This window comes from Culex pipiens, chromosome 1 (assembly GCF_016801865.2).
Source record: "Culex pipiens pallens isolate TS chromosome 1, TS_CPP_V2, whole genome shotgun sequence".
Classification (NCBI taxonomy): Eukaryota; Metazoa; Arthropoda; class Insecta; order Diptera; family Culicidae; genus Culex; species Culex pipiens.
The window spans coordinates 91,777,236-91,798,078 of NC_068937.1; positions in this window are offsets into that span (position 1 = coordinate 91,777,236).

The following is a 20,843-nucleotide window of genomic DNA, read 5'->3' on the forward strand; positions in this document are numbered from 1 at the left end:
TATAGTGCACCGTTTTCAAGTTATAGCCATTTTTAGGTAACTTTTTTGAAAATAGTCGCAGTTATTCATTTTTTTAAATTAGTGCACATGTTTGCCCACTCTAAAACATTTTCTTTTGAGGAGCTGAGAAAATTCTCTATATTTTGCTTTTTGAACTTTGTTGATACGACCCTTAGTTGCTGAGATATTGCCATGCAAAGATTTAAAAACAGGAAAATTGATGTTTTCTAAGTCTCACCCAAACAACCCACCATTTTCTAATGCCGATAACTTAGCAATTAATGGTCCGATTTTCAATGTAAAAAAAAAATGAAACATTCTTGCAATTTTTTAAAATCAAGACTGACATTTCAAAAGGATGTTAATTCAATATTTGGCCCTTTTGAAATGTTAGTATTGATTTAAAAAATTGAAAAAAATGTTTACGGAAATTTCAAGAATTTTTCATAATATGACCGATTCTTAGCGATGCTACACCAAAATGCCACATTTTTCAATTTTCAATGTGATTTTTTATAAGAAAGATTTCATTTTTATTATGATTCAATAATTGCAATGTGCTTTAAATGCGTTTTCTTACCTCAAAAGCTAAAAATATTGACCAAATATGGTCTGCAAGCCATTGAATGGGAGAGGAGTTTTTTTCATATCAACATTAGAAAATGGTGGGTTGTTTGGGTGAGACTTAGAAAACATCAATTTTCCTGTTTTTAAATCTTTACATGGCAATATCTCAGCAACTAAGGGTCGTATCAACAAAGTTCAAAAAGCAAAATATGGAGAATCTCTCAGCTCTTCAAAAAAAAATTGTTTTAGAGTGGGCAACCATGTGCACTAATTTGAGTTAATTTGATAAAGTTGAAAGATTATTTCGTTTTTTTTGAAAAAATAACTAAAAAAATAAAAAAAATACTATTTATTACTCGGTCAAAGATTGTTTGCACATTCTGCAAATTTCTGAAAAGTTGGCATTTAATGTCTCCTAAAAGATATTAAAAAATAATGTTTTTTGCAAATCAAGTTTTAATGACAAAAAGTGAAATAGAAAATCACCAAATTTTTTACCCGTGTATCATTTTTTTCAGTGAAGTCCTTATCCATTCCCACAACTTTGCCGAAGACATCAAATCGATCAAAAAAATCCTTCAAAAGTTACAGATTTTTGAATTTTCATATACCATTTTTGTATGGACAGCTGCCAAATTTGTATGGAAAATTATATGGACAAACTAATGATGCAAAAGGCTTCTTTGGGCATACCAAAGACACCAAAAAAGTTTCAGACGAATTAAAAATTAAAATAAAAAAAGACCTATTTCGTAGAGAATAAAAAAAAAAACAAAAAAAAAACAAATTTTTTTGGTCAACCATCACATTTGAAAAAGCCATCATTTATTTTCGACCAGATCAAATAATGAGGTTAATTTGAAAAATTTTAAACTATTTTTATTCCATTTTTTTGTTCAATGTTCCAATGGCTTGATGCCTAACATAAAAAAATAACACCTGAAAAAAATATTTTTGGGAAATAGTTGCAACAAATATAATTATAAATTGATGGCCAAAATAGCTGGTGTTTTACAACAAAGTAAAGTATTGACATTGAATTGACTGCTATAAATAAGTGAAAATTTCAAAATAAGAAAATACGCTTGAGTTAATGTGAGTAAAGTCACCCCAACGTACGGTTTCAAAACGCAATTTAATCAATCACACTCTTCAACATCAAGTAGCATGGATCATCAGAGCAGTGTAGGCGTGCAACAATATGTAAGCACGGTTGAACCAAGCTTGTCGTCGCTCACTGTAATGGCTTTATAAAAGTTAAGCACGTGTTTTGCGGAAAATTACACTGATTATCACGACGAGATATCTCGCTCAGATCTACCGGAAGGACCAGTCAGTGTGTGTCTTCCTTTGTGGTGCTTTGATTTGGAGAAAAGTTACATCGTTTACCCTTGTGGGAAATGTAAATAATATCCGTGCGGCCGTCGGCCGTTGAGCGCATCCTTCCGCGGGTGATTCGAATGACAAGATAATTCGATTGGAATCACTGTAATTTGATAGCAATTTGTGGCTTTGGCTGCAGAGCAACGGCGCACAGTGGGCAAAAACGGGTGAAAAAACGGATCTTTTGATGCCGTCAGTTTCTGCCTATCGAAAGTATCATTTTTAATGTAAAAAATTACGAGGATTCGATTGGTGGTACTCTCATTAGCGGCAAATGACGGTAAGTGGTCCATTTTACCCCATTTTGCCTTTTTTAGGGTGTTTTTCTCGAATGTCTTCAACTGCCGTAGTTTGCCGCATTTCTAAAGTATCTTATTTTATGTAAAAAATCACGAGAAATCGATTGGTGACACTCTTAATGGCAGCAAATGACGGCAAGGGCCCATTTTGCCCCATTTACCCCTTTTTTATGTGTTTTTCTTTAATATCTTGAATTTCTGTAGTTTCCTACAGTTTTAAAGTATGTTATTTTATGTAGAAAATCGCGAGGAATCGATTTGTGACATTTTCATTGGCGGCAAATGACAGCAAGGGCCCATTTTGCCCCAGTTACCCCATTTTATGTGTTTTTTGTCAATATCTTTAATTGCCGTTGTTTTTACACTTTGAAAGTATACTATTTTATGTAAAAAATCACGAGAAATCGATTGATGACACTCTCATTGATGGCAAATAACGGTAAGGGTCCATTTTGCCCCATTTAACCCTTATTTATGTGTTTTTCATCAATATCTTTAAAATGACATAATTTCCTACAGTTTAAACGTTTATTATTTTATGTAGAAAATCACTAGAAATCGATTGGTGGTGTTCTCATAAACGGCAAACGACGGCAAAGGCCCGTTTTGCCCCATCTACCCCATTTTATGTATTTTCTTTAATATCTTGAATTGCCGCGGTTTCCCAAAGTTAAAAAAAGTTATTTTATACAGATAATCACATAGAATCTATTGGTGGCGTTCTGATAAACGGCAATCGACGAGAAGGGCCTATTTTACTCCATTTACCCCTTTATTTATGCGTTTTCTTTAGTATATTGAATTGCCGTGGTTTACTAAACTTTAAATAAATGTTATTTAATGCAGAAAATCACGAGGAATCGATTGAGAACACTCTAATTTGCGGCAAATGGCGACAAGGTCCCATTTTGCCCCATTTACTCCCTCTTGAGATATTTTTTCGTGAATATCTTGAACGTACTGTGCATTGTACAATAACATTCTTGTAAACTTTTATAGGAAAACATGTCACGTTTAATATATTGACTAAAAATACATGAAATGGGGCAAAATAGGCCCTTGTTGCCATTTGCGATAGTAAGTTAGAGTTGTTCCCAATTCCCAATCGATCCCACGCGATTTTTTGTATAAAATAACTTTTTTATAACTTTGGGAAACCACGGCAATTCAAGATATTAAAGAAAACACATAAAATTGGGTAGATGGGGCAAAACAGGCCTTTGACATCGTTTCCCGTTTATGAGAACACCACCAATCGTTTCTTCATGATTTCCTTCATAAAATAATATACGTTCAAACTGTAAGAAATAATGTAATTTCAAGATATTGATGAAAAACACATTAAAAATGGGGGCAAAATGGGCCCTTGCCGTCATTTGCCATCAATGAGAGTGTCACCAATCGATTTCTTGTGATTTTTTACATAAAATAGTATACTTTCAAAGTGAAAAAACAACGGCAATTAAAGATATTGACAAAAAACACATAAAATGGGGTAACTGGGGCAAAATGGGCCCTTGCTGTCATTTGCCGCCAATGAAAATGTCACAAATCGATTCCTCGCGATTTTCTACGTAAAATAACATACTTTAAAACTGTAGGAAACTACAGAAATTCAAGATATTAAAGAAAAACACATAAAAAAGGGGTAAACGGGGAAAAATGAGCCCTTGCCGTCATTTGCCGCCATTGAGAGTGTCACCAATCGATTTCTTGTGATTTTTTACATAAAATAAGATACTTTAGAAGTGCGGCAAACTACGGCAGTTGAAGATATTCGAGAAAAACACCCTAAAAAAGGCAAAATGGGTAAAATGGACCACTTCCCTTCATTTGCCGCTAATAAGAGTACCACCAATCGATTCCTCGTAATTTTTTACATTAAAAATGATACTTTCGAAAGGCAGAAACTGACGGCATCAAAAGATCCGTTTTTTCACCCGTTTTTGCCCACTGTGCGGCGCCTGTCGCGTTGTTTGAGTCTATTGAGGGCTCTGATGGAAATGTGTTAACCGCATAATCATCACGCGTTTAAATGTTTGCGTTTCCATAAGGATCGTCGGAACTTATTTCAACGAGTTTTGAAAAAATATTGCCTATTTTGAGTTTTCAATGAAATGTTAGATAAAACCGAAACTGAAGGAAACAAATTATTTCTCGAATAAAGAGTCGCTCGTTTCACCTCACACTTTGTTCGAAATGTGCTATTTTCCACGAAATTGGCACCGGCTAAATTTTCAATACCACCATCACATAGCAAAGTGGCGGCGGTGGCATAACAAAAATAAAGAAAATTCGTTCCTTGGTGGGCTTCACTAATCAATAACATGTTTTCCCCGGTTTTATGCTATGCTTTTCTACCTAGTGGCTTCGTCATCCGTCATACACAATTTTCAAAATAGAATAAGCAGCGGTTGGTTACCTTGCTTACTTGCCTAAAGGTTTTTGTGAAAATTATTTATTACTTTTGAAGTTACCCTACATTGCTTATTTTTTAATTAATTGTGTTTTATACAAAATTTTATTTCATCAAAACAGATACTCAAAAAAGTACATTGATCAATTCATTTCTGCTCATTTATATAAAAAGTAACTCATTTTCATCAGAGGTTCTCAACCTTTTTCGTTCTATTTCCCCCTTAGCAAATTTTGAAAGTCACATCCCCCTCCCCCAATTTTCTTTGTGAACTTATTCATATCAAAGAACAAGGTACTTTAATTTTCACAAGATACTTTTATTTAAAAAATTTCAGTTTTTCAAAAGAAAAACGTCATTTGTGAAATATTTAAGTAGCGTTTTTCTTTGGTTAGAAAGGATCCATATTGGTTTTTCTTCTATTGAAAACTTCATTTTTATTTTCAAATAGAAAGATGCATTTTTATTAAAGAAAAGCGCATGTTATTGAAAAACAGAATCCTTTGTAAAAAATAATCACATCTCCCCAATGTTTTGGTGCCAAAATATAAAGAAACATTTGAGATTCTAGGCAATGAAAATCGACAAATCATGGCAAAAACGTTAGTTATGTAGTCTAAACTCGGCAAAACAACACATCAGAAATAATCAAGATAAATAAAAAAAATGAAATTACGAAAACAACGTCATGTATGAAGTTTAAAAAGAGTATGTTTTTTCGGAATTACATTTCCATTTAAGTGATTTCCATTCCATCCCAATTCCCCCCAAAAATGGCTAAGTTCCCCGTCAGGAGAGAATTCCGCACCGCGCCGATTGAGGAACGGTGATTCACATGAAGAACATGAGAAGTTATTTTTAAAAGAATTAAAAAATATACGGTTACTTATCTCATCGATTTATTTAAATTTGAAAAAGTGTCTGCTTTAAGAGTTTTTTTTATCTTTTTACAACTGAGTAGTTCTCAACAATTTCGCAATTTTTTGCGATTTTTCAATTTTCATTTTTTGATTAGGATGAATGCATGCATTCTGTATGTCAAAAGAAGCAAGTTTTCATACAATTTTTGAGCTGGTAATACAAAATGAGTATGTAATTGTATGAAATTCTGTATCTTGAGAAGGGATTCTCCGATCGATTTGGTGTCTTCGGTGAAGTTGTAGTTTATGATTAGGACTTTACGTAGCGCGTGATGGTGCAAAATCTGATTTAAAAGATATGAATTTTTGAAAAATCGTGTATTTTTTGGAGAATATTTAAAACCTGTATAAAAAAAAATCTATAAAATCATTTTTTCAATGCAAACCCAAATTTGCAATCGAAAATTACTTTACAATTTTTTGATAAAGTGTATAGTTTACAAGTTGTAGCTACTTTTAGGTAAACATTTTCAATTTCTTTTGTTTTTTTTTTATTTTTAAAAAAGCACCCCTGAAACAATATTTTTGAAAATCAGAGATTTTGAAAATCGTGCAATTAGTTTCTGAGATAAGGGAAATATACCCATTTTAATCACTTTAAGCCGTTCGACCAATTCTCATCACTTTTGCCGTTATCCGCTATTAAATCCACATTTCTGGAGTTGTTTTTGAAAAGGTCCAATAAACCAAATTTCAAGGTTTTGCTTTTTATGTGTTTTTGAAACCGCCTTGAGTCAGGGGTGTTAAAAAACACCCAAAAAGCAAATACTAAAAATTTGGTTTATTGGACCTTTAAAAAAAAAACTCCAGATTTTCAGATGTATCAACAATGGAGAGATGCTTGCTCATTTTTATTTGAGCTATTTATTACTTTGGAACAGTCAAAAACACCTAATACCTAATACATACCCTGTAATTTTGAACTGAAGATATCTCGGAAACTATCGGTCCGATTTTCAATATTAAAAAATGAAACATTAGTGAAATTTTCTGATCTATTCAATAAAAATAATTAAAAAAATTTAAAATCAAGCTTTATTTATGAAAAGGTTTACAAATAGAAAATTTCATAACCAAATTATAAAATTAAAAATTATTTGATATTTTTTTTATTTTGGTAAAAGATACAGTGTTGTAATTCCACACAATTTTCAGGTAAAAATACACATTTTTCTGACACAAAAGATGTACCAATTATGATTTCTACACAGCAAAAAATGCTATGGTAAAATCGCATGCAAAAGCATGCACATCACCTTCGTCAAAATAAACTTAATATTACACACTGCATGTACAACTTTTGCAAACACAAAAAAAAAGTTGCAACCGACGGGATTCAAACCCAGCACCAACAGTAAGGACTGGCGCCTTAGTCCACCTGGTCATCAGACCGATGTAAAGCTATAAGGATAAACGCATATATGAGCTTGAAATTTCGGTCAAGTAGGTTTCCCATACTGATCGGCTACATATTTCAGGGTGTAAAATCACATAAAATTGCATAAAACAATGCAATATTTATTTTAGACCCAGACCTTTTACACGCAGCTGGATTACTACTTTTTTAGCTGTGTAGTAGAGGTCTTATCACCCTAGTTAAACACAAAAATTAAATACCATTCAAAGAAAAACGCTTCGCAACGTCGGTACGAACAAGACAAATTAGTTCTCCATGGCCGTCGCCATCGCGACACCGCTCCTTACGTACGTTCCCCCCATTTTCTGTAACATTATGGTGTGGAACATCCCGACATGACAAAGCGAGCAAGAGAGAACGCACACAAAGCATGCTATGGAAACGGCACGGCAAGGGCCGGAAAAGAACCTCAAAAGGAAGGCCGGAAACGCGCATGAAAAGCGTCGGTCGAACTGTCAAAACGAAGGGAGGGAAAGGTGTGGTGGGGAATGCGGGGACAGAGTGGGCGTCACGAGTGCGGCGCGCAACTATGGCTTCCTCCATTTTCATTCGAACTTCAAATAAAACGAATCATCACTCCCTACACCCGCCGCCCTGGCAAAAAGTTGGAAAACAACTCGGGAACGGAACGTTTGTTTTGTTGTTGTTGTTGGATATGGTCGGTAAAACAAAGCAAACTGGAGCTGGCTTCTGGTTCTGAATTGAGTGTGATTTAATATTAGCAAAGTTTGTATTACGACGACGCTGGCGACGAGGCGCGATAATTATTACGCAGTCGTTATGTTGAAGAGAACGAATTGATTGTATAAACTTCCTTTTATTTTAATTTCATCTGATAGTTCAAGATTTTTTTGAAAATTTAAATAAATATTTTTTAGGTTTCTTATTTACCATATTCTTATTCCATCATATTCTAAATGATGGCTTGATTTTCTATTAAACAAAAGGTAGGACTTTTGACGATGTTGTGATTATCTCAGCTTGTTTATTCTTTAGCCGACGCGTTTTCACATTTTTTTTAAGTTTAATACAATGTTTGCATAATAAACAGCGATGTAGAAAATTTATCAAAAATGTTTTATGCAGCACACACTGAGTAAAAAATCGAACAAATCGAGACATTCTTCTTTCTTTCGCAAACTATCCGTAGAATTATTTCTCAAAAATAAATTTCAAATCATTAAATGTGTGTGTGTGCAATAGGATGTAACAAAAATGACTTTTTGGCGGGCATTCAAGGGTTTGTTCCGGTACTGAGCCCAAATCCCAAATATGAGCTTGATTGGACGTACACTGAAATAAAAAAAAGTACCAAATTCCTAAATTCTAGGAATTTTGCCTCCTTTCCTTATTAAGTAATCCAAAAAACCCGATTACTAAATAAGGAAAAGTGGCAAAATTCCTAGAATTTAGGAATTTGATACTTTTTTTTTTATTTCAGTGTAACAGGAGCTGGCGCTCCGCCCTTCAATTTTAAATGAGATTTAACCCGTAAAAATACTTTTTTTTCAAAAATGACTATTTTTGAGGCACTTTGGTCACCAATGCGTTTACCAAAATCATCACTATCGTGTGGGCCACATCCTTGCGCATCTTTTGGTATATATAACATTGAAGTTTGGAGCACCCTGGAGCTCGGTGCAGACCTTCAAAGTTTGGCATTTTTTCGAAAAATCGGCCCCGGCAAAATCAAATGGCGTCTCGGGCGTCGCGAGGTGCGACGCATATCTTTTTTGCCGGGGCCGATTTTTGAAAAAAAATGCCAAACCCACCAAACGGGACCACGCGGTCGCCTTTTTACAAATTGAGTTGTTTCCATGTATTTCTAGATTTAACATCACGCAGAAAAATAAGGCATATTTGAATCAACAAAACGTTTTGTTGATTTGAAAATCAAGATTTTTGTTGAATCAACGTAAACGTCAAAGCAACTTTTTCAAAACAACAAAAGATTTTTGTGGAATTAAGAAAATAAAGGTTTGTTTCAACGCAAAATCGGCGTTGATTATATTCAACAAAAAATTTGTTGAATCAAACCTCGTACAGGCTGATTCTACAAAATATTTTTCTGCGTGATTCTATACATGCAAATAACTCGCATAAGTATTTGGATGGTGTTAGCTCTGCCGAGCTTCGGTGACCCATTTCTACGCAGGCTAGCCGTGCACGAGGTACCTCAGCTTGAATCGACAAGCCCCGCCCTGAAGAACGTTTGCATCAATCGGATTCAAACGTTATTAAAAAATTCCGAACCCTTGCCAAGTGGACAAAGGCCCAGCGCGTATATAGTTGGTAATAACAGGATTCCTAATTCCATTCATAGTTCACCAAGCCATGATGGCGAAGTGGTTAGCATTTTTGCCTACCAATCCAAACGACGGGGGATCGAACCCCACCTCAAGCGACTTTGATTTTTCGTTCATATTCAGTGTTTCAAATATTTCAAGTTCTGAAACTTTCACGTTGGGAGCAGATGAGCATCGAACCCAGGACCATTCGCTTACAAAGCGAAAACCGTAACCAGTCAGCCACGGCCGCTCCCAAATAAATTCCAAATCATTAAATCTGGTAAAATTTCATGGAAATCCCGAAAAGCTCTGAATGAATATTTGAACAACCCTATTACAGAGAAACCTCTTTTTACGCGGTGGCGTTACGCTTTTTGTTTCGTAGATTTCTCTTAAACTATACAATATTTTTGCAAGCTTCAAAAAGCGTTTTGTAGATCTGAACAAAACCTAAAAAATTGCTTTTAAAACATTGCGTCGTTCCAGAGAAATATACAATTTAGAAAAAAACGTAACGCACCGCGTAAAAAGAGGTTTCACTGTATGTCTTTTGCAGACGATTAATACAATGAAAATATGCCACACTTTTTATTCAAGTGCCCAAACACTTGAATGATTGAATAAAGCCACATCATAGATTGAATTGGTTTCTGTTTCAACATCAATCCAAACCACTATCAAATGCAAGTGTTTGGGCGATTGACTTTTTGGTATTTTTTGAGACGTTATTTTCATTCGGGTGGCTCAAGCTTTTCAAGTGTTTTGCTCATGAATTTGTCCCAGTGTTTTGAATTATTCAAAGTGATGAGCAAAACACTTGAAAATGATCTTAAGATCTACCCAAAACAGGCACTATTCAAAGTCAACGTGATTATCCACTTGAATTTAATGTGTTTCACTGATTGATTTTAACGCGACTTTTATCGATGGCTAGAAGTGTGGGAATCCTAAGTTGGTGCCGTGGAGAGAATCCCCGACACGTCTGGTTCGTCCGGAGATCGGTGTTGGAAGAGGCTGATCGTTTGTTGACCTCGACTGACAGCTGCCCGCTGTGTTACGGGTGTGCGTTACGCTTCGTACAAAGGGCGCACATGCGAGGGTATTATTCGGGCTCACACAAGAAGCGAGGCTAGAACGAATAGCACAAAAAACTCTCCCGGTTTCAACTGGCCAGCCGGCGCTGTGTTAGCGTGCACGACTAGCAAGCGAGAACCTGTATATCGCTTGTATGTACTATTATTTTTCAACACCGTTTAAAATTCGAGTGTTTGGCTATTGAAATTATTTCATGGCCAATCACCGAAATTTAAAGTGTTTTGCGATTGATATTTGAGTGCTCTGTACAGCACGGCCAGATCATGAGCGAAACACTTCGATGCGCTGTGGGAGTTTTGCTCAGTGTTATCCAGATTTTTAAGCGATGTTGTTTACACTAAAACCCCGGTTTACGCTTAGGCGTTACGCTTTATATTTCGTCGATTTCTCTGGAACGACGCAATATTTTTGCAAACTTTTTAAAGCGATTTATACGTCTTGTCCAGATCTACAAATTGCTGTCAAAAGAATGTAAAAAGTTTTTTACTAAAAACATTACACTGTTTTCGAGAAATCAACCAAACAAAAAGCGTAACGCCTGCGCGTAAACGGGGGTTTTAGTGTACGAGGGGGGGGGGAAGGGTTGAGATTTCTCAAAAAAAGTGTCAAGGTTTATGGATGGTCCCCTTCCAAAAACTAGAGTCGTGGTGTTTTTGTTTTTGGGACGATTATGAAACTCCTGTCCAACTGAAATCAATTTCTGAACTCGAAAGATTGCTTGCTATCTCTATCCAGATTTTTAAGCGAAGATGGCGTTACGAATTTTGCACCCCGAAATTTTCTCTCGATTATCTCCGGATTGACTTTACGGATTTTGACCGTTTTATTCTCATTCGATCCGTCTTGGGGTCCCATAAGTCTCTATTTAAAATCAGCAAGTTTAGTTAAGTACTTCAAAAGTTATGTTAAAAAAAACTATTTTGACTAAAGTCCGGAAGTTTGTAAAAAGGGTGTTTTTTGTAAAAAAAAAAAAAGCCATCATGCTATACATTTTTAGAAAGGTATTTGAAAGACCTTTCCAACGAGTCCAAAACATTGAAGATCTGATAACCCTATCAAGAGTTATTAACACTTAAGTGTTATTTATACACTTTTTGGAGGCCGGATCTCAGATATTTCAATAAAAATGATGTCCGGGTCCATCGTCCATCGACCCGTCGTTAGTTAGATAATCGAAAGACCTTTCAAATGAGCCTAAAACCTCAAAGATCTGACAAACCTATCAAAAGTTATAAGCTCTTAAGTGTTATTTATACACTTTTTGGAGGCCGGATTTAAGATATTGTGATAGAAATATTCTCCGAATCTTTCCATGCGAACTATCGCTGGACACGTTTTTTATCAGACCTTGCTGATGAGCCAGAAAGATTGAAGGTCTGAAAACCCTATCAAAAGGAATGAGTAATAAAGTTGATTTGTAAAACATGTTTAGGGGGAATGTTGCTATTTTGACCGAATGTGAGGAAGGCACCAAGCACCTAATGGTGGATTAAGTAACGTTTTTTGTGTGGAGCTTGGACAATGATTGGAAATCTCAGAAATCTCTGTTCCTTATTATGAAACTTTGTAATTTTCTACATGTACACTGTCGTTCTACGCATAATTGTCCCATGTTCAACAAAAATGCAACTGAGAAAAACGCGATTGAAATTTTTCGACCGATTTCTTTGTTTCTACGCATAATTGTCCCGTGGGTTCCTATTCGCCCTATTTGTCCCTAGTCGCCCAGTTAGCAGTTTATCACCCTTATTTGTGATTCTCTTGCTATACAACAGGTAAACAAGACATAATGCTTAGGAAAACTAATAATTCCGTGTAAGAAAATCCTTGGTGGGACAATTATGCGTAGAAGTTCAACGATGGTACAAACAGACTTGGTGTTGTTTTTAATGAGTTTCCGAACAAAGTTCCAGATTTTATGTGTTTTTCTTAAAGTACACATCAGACTAAACTTAAAAATGTCATAAAGTCAAAATCGTCCAAAACTGACATGGGACAATTATGCGTAGAACGGCAGTACAGTATGTAAAAAAGTATTTACACCCCTTGGGCACTATGCACATTTTGTGATGAAGCTTGTAAACAATTTAAATTTTGACAGAAACCTAGTACTACGTTTTGTTCAGAAACTCATGCCGAACATTTTGCTATAAAAAGCTCATGAAAAGATGATTTCCATAAAAAGTTATATAACAAATACTATTACAGCAATCAAAAAAGGTGCATAAAAAGTTTGTACACCTTTTGAAAAATTAACATAAATAATGTTATTTGTTGCAAATCACCATAAATCCTAAGAACTCCAAATAGGAAAATCCGCCGACATCCGAACCGGTCCACAATTCACAACCAACCTATGTGGCATCAGAAAGGGCATAAAATTTCCGACCTTTTGCTACCCATACATCTAGGTTTTCTATAAAACCCACGTTTCTAAATACCTGGGTATAACTATTTGGATTTGGGAGACTGGATTTATGGTGATTTGTCAACAAATAACTTTATTTGTGTTAATTTTTTGAAAGGTGTACAAACTTTTTTTGCACCTTTTTTGATTTTTGTAATAGTCGTTGTTATATAACTTTTTATAGAAATCATTTTTTCATGAGCATTTTGAAGCAAAATGTTCGGCATGAGTTTCTGAACAAAACGTAGTACTAGGTTTTTGTCAAACTTTAAATTGTTTAAATGTTTTATCACAATATGTGCAGGGGTGTAAATACTTTTTTTACATACTGTATGTAACCTTAGGGTGGAATCTAGTTATATGGGAAAATTGAAAATGATAAAAATCAAAACAGCAACACATTTTTAGGTCCCTTTTAGGGTCCCAAACAACCTCCAAAAATTTGGGAGCGATTGGATAAGCCCACGATTGGCGCAAAGCGAATGAAATTTTTATGGAAATTACTATGGGGAATCTTGCATTTTCACATTTTTTTATTTACAAAATTCATGTTTTATTATTTTATGAAACTAACACCGTGAAAGTATAGCCCTGGATGTCCTGAACAACTCTCCCAAAGACAGTATGGTGCTAAAGTGCGTCAAAAAAAAGATACAGATTTTTCAAAAGTTGTGTATTGAAACTATCAGTGAAAATAACACTTTCTGCCAACATTGCCAAAGGAACCATGAAATACAGAGAAACATCTTTTTACGCGGTGGCGTTACGCTTTTTATTTCGTCGATTATTCTAAAACCATACAATATTTTCGAAAGCTCCAAAATGCGTTTTGTAGATCTGAACAAAACCTTCAAATTGCTTTTCAAAAATTGCAAAAATGTTGCGTCGTTCCAGAGAAATCGACAAATTAGAAAAACGTAACGCACCGCGTAAAAAGTGGTTTCACTGTACAAAACAAACATAATTGTTCTTATATTTTGATGAACCTTACGTAAAATCGTTATGAAACAATGTTCAGAAGACGTTATTTAGTTAAATTACACCCCAATTCCTCAAATATATTCTAGTTAGCGAAAGTTTCCGCTTGACTTGGCAGTGTTGGCAAAAAGTATGATTTTTACCGAGTATTTCGAAATGTTTTTCTTAAACGCTCTGTAACTTTTGTTGAAAGCAATTTAGCACCATACTGTCTTCGAGAGAGTTGTTAAGGACATCCAGCTATACTTCTACGGTGTTAGTTTCATAAAATAATAAAACATGAATTTTGTAAATTAGAAAATGTGAAAATGCATGATTCCCCATAGTAATTTCCATACAAATTTCATTCGCTTTGCGCCAATCGTGGGCTTAACCAATCGCTCCCAAATTTTGGGAGGTTGTTTGGGACCCTAAAAGGGACCCAAAAAATGTGTTGCTGAAAAAATCAATTTTCGATTCCACCCTAATGTAACCTTTTAAGGAAAATGCCGTAACTTACGAAGTTATGTTTTTTTGCAGACGCTAAATAGGTCGATAGCAAGCAATCTGTCAAGTTCAGAAATTGATTTAAGTTGAACAGTAGTTGTCGCAGAACTGGCGTTCCGTTTCACCTTAAATAATCCATAGCTTGTTCAAAGAATACTTTGTCACTCAGAGCAAAATTGAGATTTTAACATTTATTACTGATTTAACTGCGTTACGTAATAAAATAGCACTCCCTTAGATATTTTGAAAACTAATGATTGCAAAACAACTGGACTTGTGTAAAATGCATTTCAAACCAGTTTTTTTCATTAAAATGTTTAAACCGTAAACCAAATAAACCGAAATCAAGATTAATTCTGGCATATTTTAAAATCATAAAAAAATCAAATCAAACATTTCATAAATAACGATAAAATCTGTTCTATTACTTTTATCTGAACAATTTTAAAAATAGATTAAAAGAGAGATAAAATAATGTAGTTTCAATTCTATCCATTTGGCCTTTTCAAATTTGCTAAATTTACGCACAATAACGCAAACACGGATGGTGATGGATGGTTATTGACCCTAAATTACTCAACCGAAAAGTCTTTCACTCGGCCCAAAATTGAAGTTGAAAAAAAAACTCTTCTTCATTTTCCCTCCACGTTGCTAACCCATAATGTACATTTTCGCTCTCTATATCTTCCTCTCACCGTCGTATCTCCCTTCGATCTCGACTCGACGACCCAAATGCGGCTCCACATGGCTCCTCCACAAGCACCACACACCGGTAATTTCAATTATCACACTTGAATGAATCCAGTCGCAGTCGTCGTCGTCCCCTTCTCCTCGACGACTTTTAATCAATGAATTTCTTCTTGACGTTGGCGGTGATGTCTTCACCTGGACCTTTTTTTTTTTTTTTTTTTTTCATAAAATTATTTTTATTAGGTCCTTTTCGGTACTGGGACCTGGTTAGGACCGAGTCGGCTTTTGTAATTACATTTGACTTAATAATTACAGAGGATCTTGTGTGTAAATGTTAGTGGGAGGGGAGCCGATTACCCGCGGCCTACTCGGGGTTAGTAGGGAAGGGATTGATGTTAAAGACAAGGCGTGGGATGGGAAGGGGGATTGTGTAGGGGTCTTGGTTGGCTCTGCTGGCCTTTGCTTGTGTCCTCAGCCGCAAATCGGTGTCCAGCTGCTGGGGCGTTCTTGCTTTGCTTCCGGTGCAATCCAGAAACGACGGCTTTGTGTGAAGGCGAGTTATACTAACTGAAGGAAAACTAACTGAAGGAAAACTAACTGGAAGAAAACTAAATGGATATTTTGGAATCTACGAGGAACTGATAGATCGGATAGAGAACATCAAGGTCTAGTTGAGATAACGCGTCTCGCATCGGGATTTCTGGTGGTCTTCCTCGGGCCCTGAGGGTATCTTTCAACTTAATTCTGTGAGCCTGGTGATCTGGACACGCCCATACGAGATGGTCGATGTCCTGATAACCCTGCCCACAGTCGCATAAGTTTGTATCACTCATGTTGATACGGTAAAGATGAGCCTTGGACGAGTAATGGTTCGACATAAGGCGGGACATCGTTCTGATGAATCCACGCGTCAAGTCCATTCCCTTGAACCAGGCTTTTCTTTGCACCTTAGGTCGTATGGAATACATCCAACGTCCCTTGGTGTCGTCGTCCCCACCTGGACCTTACTGGACCTTTTCTTCCTGGCCTTGGGAGCCTGTAAAACACTCTTGGTTGAAGGAGTTTTAAAAATGATATTTTTTTTTGAAATTATTACTTTGAATGTTTAAATAACAACGAAGTTGTTTAAAATCTAAAATTTGTGTGTCACAATTTTTATTTTATTTTAAGAGGTGTTTCAAATCAACCAATCGGCAGTTTAAACAGTTTACCTTTCTTGTGACAGTTTTGACTTTAATCTTATGTGCTTGTTGTGGCACATTGAGCCACCACAAATTATGATCACGAAAAATAACACAACTATACCGGTTGATCAACGTGTTCTATTTTAAGGTAGAATTGGGTACCTTAACAGCACATCATAATCTTGGTGACATAAATACAAACTTTGACCACCTTCCCGTATTATATATAATTCAGTTTTTCTTAGCCCCGTTCGACGGAGCGGATCCAGAGCATGTTTTTTACGTGCTTCTTCTCCTCTTCCATCAAGTTGACTTCAAGTCTCGTCCGGTTTGCCGAGTTTGACGAGCGTGGCCACCCAGCAGATGACGTGACAGGGACGTGAAAAAAGGTACATGACGGCGAGGACCCTACCGGGATCTAGCTGCTGCCGATGATGCTCTCATCCCTTTCCTGTCCATCAACTTCGTCCGGTTTGGTCACTGTTTTGTGAGTTTTACTTTCAAGCTTTGAAAATTTTATAAAATAATTGCAACTTTGTTTCAACTATGTTTTCTCTTGTTAATATTAAAACTTTTTTAAATACTTGTTCAAAGTCGCACAGCTTTAAAAATTATAGAAAGTGCTCTTAAACTAGTAGATAAATGAAATCAGTGTTCTCATAAACCTCTCACACAAAATCGAGTCCATTTTACTCTCGACGGTCTGATGTTGATATTAATCAGGGGGATGGCAACCCTATTCCGACTGAAGCAAACTGACAGCAGTCGACATTAGCACGGTTGTCAAATGAGAGCCTACAACAAAAGCACTAGCTGTCAAATGGTAGCCCATAACAAATCAATGTTTTGATTTTTAATTTTCAAACGATAAATTCATGAAAAAAACATCAAGTGCTCCTGATGACATTCTCTATCATATACTATTGAATATTTAATCTTTTTTTTCTTTTTCCTGATAAGACAAGCTAAATATTTCTGAAATTTTTACTCAAAAAACTAGATTTATTCTGGTTTGTTTTTTTTTTTACGAGCAATTCCAGCTCAAATCAAAAAATTTTCTGGTACTTTTGTACCCGACCCTCTCCGATTTCAATGAACCTTTGTAGACATGTTATCCTAGGCCTATATAAGCCATTTTTGTGTATATGGAGCCAATTGCACTCGAAAATGACATTTGAGAAGGGCGTAAGTTATTTAGATATTTTTGTATTCTGTAATTTAAAAATGACTGTATCTCGAAGGCGTTGCATCATACCAAAAAGTAGTCAAAGACAAACTTGTAAGAAATTGGACGGGCTTTCTGAAAAAAAATACACTGTAAGAAAAATACACGCCACTTCTATGGGATTATTTAATTTTTATGTTTAAAAGTAAAATTTTAAGGTGAAGTCACGATTTTTTTTCGTTCAAAATTTTTGAGGAAATAGCCTAAAATGTTACAAAAAGACTCACGAAAAATGCAGAATGGTATGTCTCTCCTAAAAAAATACAAAAATTATTTACTAAAACCGTTTTTATGAAAAGTGGTCTAAACGTCAAAATTTTCAGAAAGCGATAGTGGGAATCAATTCTCTAGACAATTTTACATAAAAGTCTCCATATTGACCATTGTCCTAAGTCCGAGCCTTGCGAAGTTACAGCGGTTTTAAAAATAAAAATGTTGAAAAAACAGCTTTTTTTTGTGGTTTTTGGCATTTTCTATATGACAGACTTGATTTTTCAGTCTCGAAAATATTTTTACCGGAAAGGTCGTCCAATTTCCCATGAGTTTGCCTTTGAAATTGGATGCATGTGCTTACAGATATTAGCTGAATTACATTGCTCATAACTGAAAACAGAATATTTTTTTCAGTGTGGGTGGGTCTCGTGGCGCAGGGGTAGCGGCTTCGGCTGCCGATCCCGATGATGCTATGAGACGCGGGTTCGATTCCCGCCTTATCCACTGAGCTTCTATCGGATGGTGAAGTAAAACGTCGGTCCCGGTTTCTCCTGTCTCGTCAGAGGCGCTGGAGCAGAAATCCCACGTTAGAGGAAGGCCATGCCCCGGGGGGCGTAGTGCCAATAGTTTCGTTTCGTTTCAGTGTGGTAGAAATCTGGATAGTAAATCATCTTACGTAAATATTAAAGCGAGTCAAGGGACCATCCATAAACCACGTGGACACTTTAGGGGTGTCTGTCATATAGAAAATGCCAAAAACCACCAAAAAAGCTGTTTTTTCAACATTTTTATTTTTAAAACCGCTGTAACTTCGCAAGGATTGGACATAGGACAATGGTCAATATGGAGACGTTTATGTAAAATTGTCTGGAGAATCGATTCTCACTATCGGTTTTCAAAAAATTTGGACGTTTAGACCACTTTTCAAAAAAACAGTTTTAGTAAATAATTTTTGTATTTTTTTAGGAGAGACATACCATCCTGCATTTTTCGTTAGTCTTTTTGTAACATTTTAGGCTATTTCCTCAAAAATTTTGATTGAAAAAAAATCGTGACTTCACCTTAAAATTTAACTTTTAAACATAAAAATGGAAAAATCCCATAGAAGTGGCGTGTATTTTTCTTTCAGTGTATTTTTTTCAGAAAGCCCGTCCAATTTCCTACAAGTTTGTCTTTGACCACTTTTTGGTACGATGCAACGCCTTCGAGATACAGTCATTTTTAAATTACAGAATACAAAAATATCTAAATAACTTACGCCCTTCTCAAATGTCATTTTCGAGTACAATTGGCTCCATATACACAAAAATGGCTTATATAGGCCTAGGATGACATGTCTACAAAGTTTCATTGAAATCGGCGAGGGTCGGGTACAAAAGTACCAGAAAAATTCCTGATTTGAGCTGGTATTGCTCTTATGCAACTTAGATTAATATTTGGGATTTTTAAAATTTTGATGTTTCGAAAACCCCTCAAATTTCATTGCACACCTGATCAAACCATATGTTTACTACCTTTACGTTTCGTCTTCGATACATTTCCCCTTTTTGAATTTCTGTCCTGCTGCTGTAACAGCAACTGTTTGACGAGGAGAGAAGATTAGGTGCAGTCATCCTTGGCGCTGACAAGTCAATATTCCCAGATCGAGACTCTATTGTGAGCTCGGGAGAAGGTGATATCTATGCTGACTCAGGAACATCATGTCATCAGGGGCTTGGGATCAAATTGTTAGGTGGAGAACGGAATAAAAAAAGAACCGGCACCGGGAATCGTCAGAAAAAAACTAACGCACATCGGACACCGGCAACATGGAAAAACGGAGGAAAAAAGTATCAAATGTTGCACCAATGCTCGTTGATGTCGATAATTATATTCGTGCACCCATGAGTGTGGGTTAAACTAAAATAAAGTGTTGAACTTATTGTTAATTAAAAAAAAATTGGGACGGATACTTACAATAAACCACAGTTTTAGAATTAATGCTTTTTTTACTTTTTGCAATTTATCGCAATACACAGTAAAAAAACATGGTAAAATTACATCTAAAAGGGGTACATCTTTTATGTCAGAAAAAAGCTTTAATTTTAACTCTCATAATGTGTAAATTTACATCTGGCAGACGCTAGGAAAAAATATCTGTAATCCTAAAAAAATATCAAACCGACGATAGTTATATCTAGCTTACAAAGTCCACGCCCCAACCCGCACGGCCAACTCGCCGCTGCGAAAACTGGACGATCAAAGCCAATGTACCTCTATGTGCTCCGTACATTGTATACTGTATTTACTGCATATACGGTACATAGAGGTACATTGGCTTTGACCGTTCAGTTTTCACAGCGGCGAGTTGGCCGTGCGGGTGGGGCGTGGACTTAGTAAGCTAGATATAACTATCGCTGGTTTGATATTTTTTTAGGATTACAGATATTTTTTCCTAGCGTCTGCCAGATGTAAATTTACACATTATTAGAGTTAAAATTAAAGCTTTTTTCTGACATAAAAGATGTACCCCTTTTTAGATGTAATTTTACCATGTTTTTTTTTACTGTGTAAGTTTTTTTTTCTTGAAATATAAATAATGAATCACAAATTTGTTTCTAATCCATAATAATTAGAACACGGATCGATAGTTGAGTTTTTAGAATACTTCCATTTAACAAATTCGGCTTAGCAAAAGTGTATTGGCAATTTTATTTGCAGGTTTGCATGAAAACGAACAATGCGTCATGCATGTTGTACGCTAGGGATGGCATTGATAAATATGTCAATAAGTTGTTATTCGGAACTGGGGTCCTAAAGCCCTATGGTAATTATTATGTACAACGGTAAAAAACAAGATTAAAACCCATTTCTCATCACTTTTTTTCATTTTAATGCAAAAAAATAATTGACAAGACAACATTTTTTCAATCGATCAACTATGGTCCCCTTGGAACGAGCTGTCAAGTAGAACCTTTTCTGTCAAGAAGGGCCGCGAGGTTAATTTAAAAAAAACTGAATTAAAAATTAAAAATGAACAATAATGTCACAAATTTATGCTTAATTTAAGGACCTAATTGAATAAAAATATTTCAAACCGGATTTTTTTTACACAATGCTGGGGAAGTTAAAAAAAGGTTGGCCGTTGGCCTTATTTATTTTTTATTATAAGAAGTTTATGTCGGAGTTCACATACGCTACACAACTTTTGTTTTGATAGTGTGCGTGAAAAACTGCGTAAGAAGTGACAGTTCGCCATTTTTTATTTTGACTATGTCACCCAACGGGGTACAAAT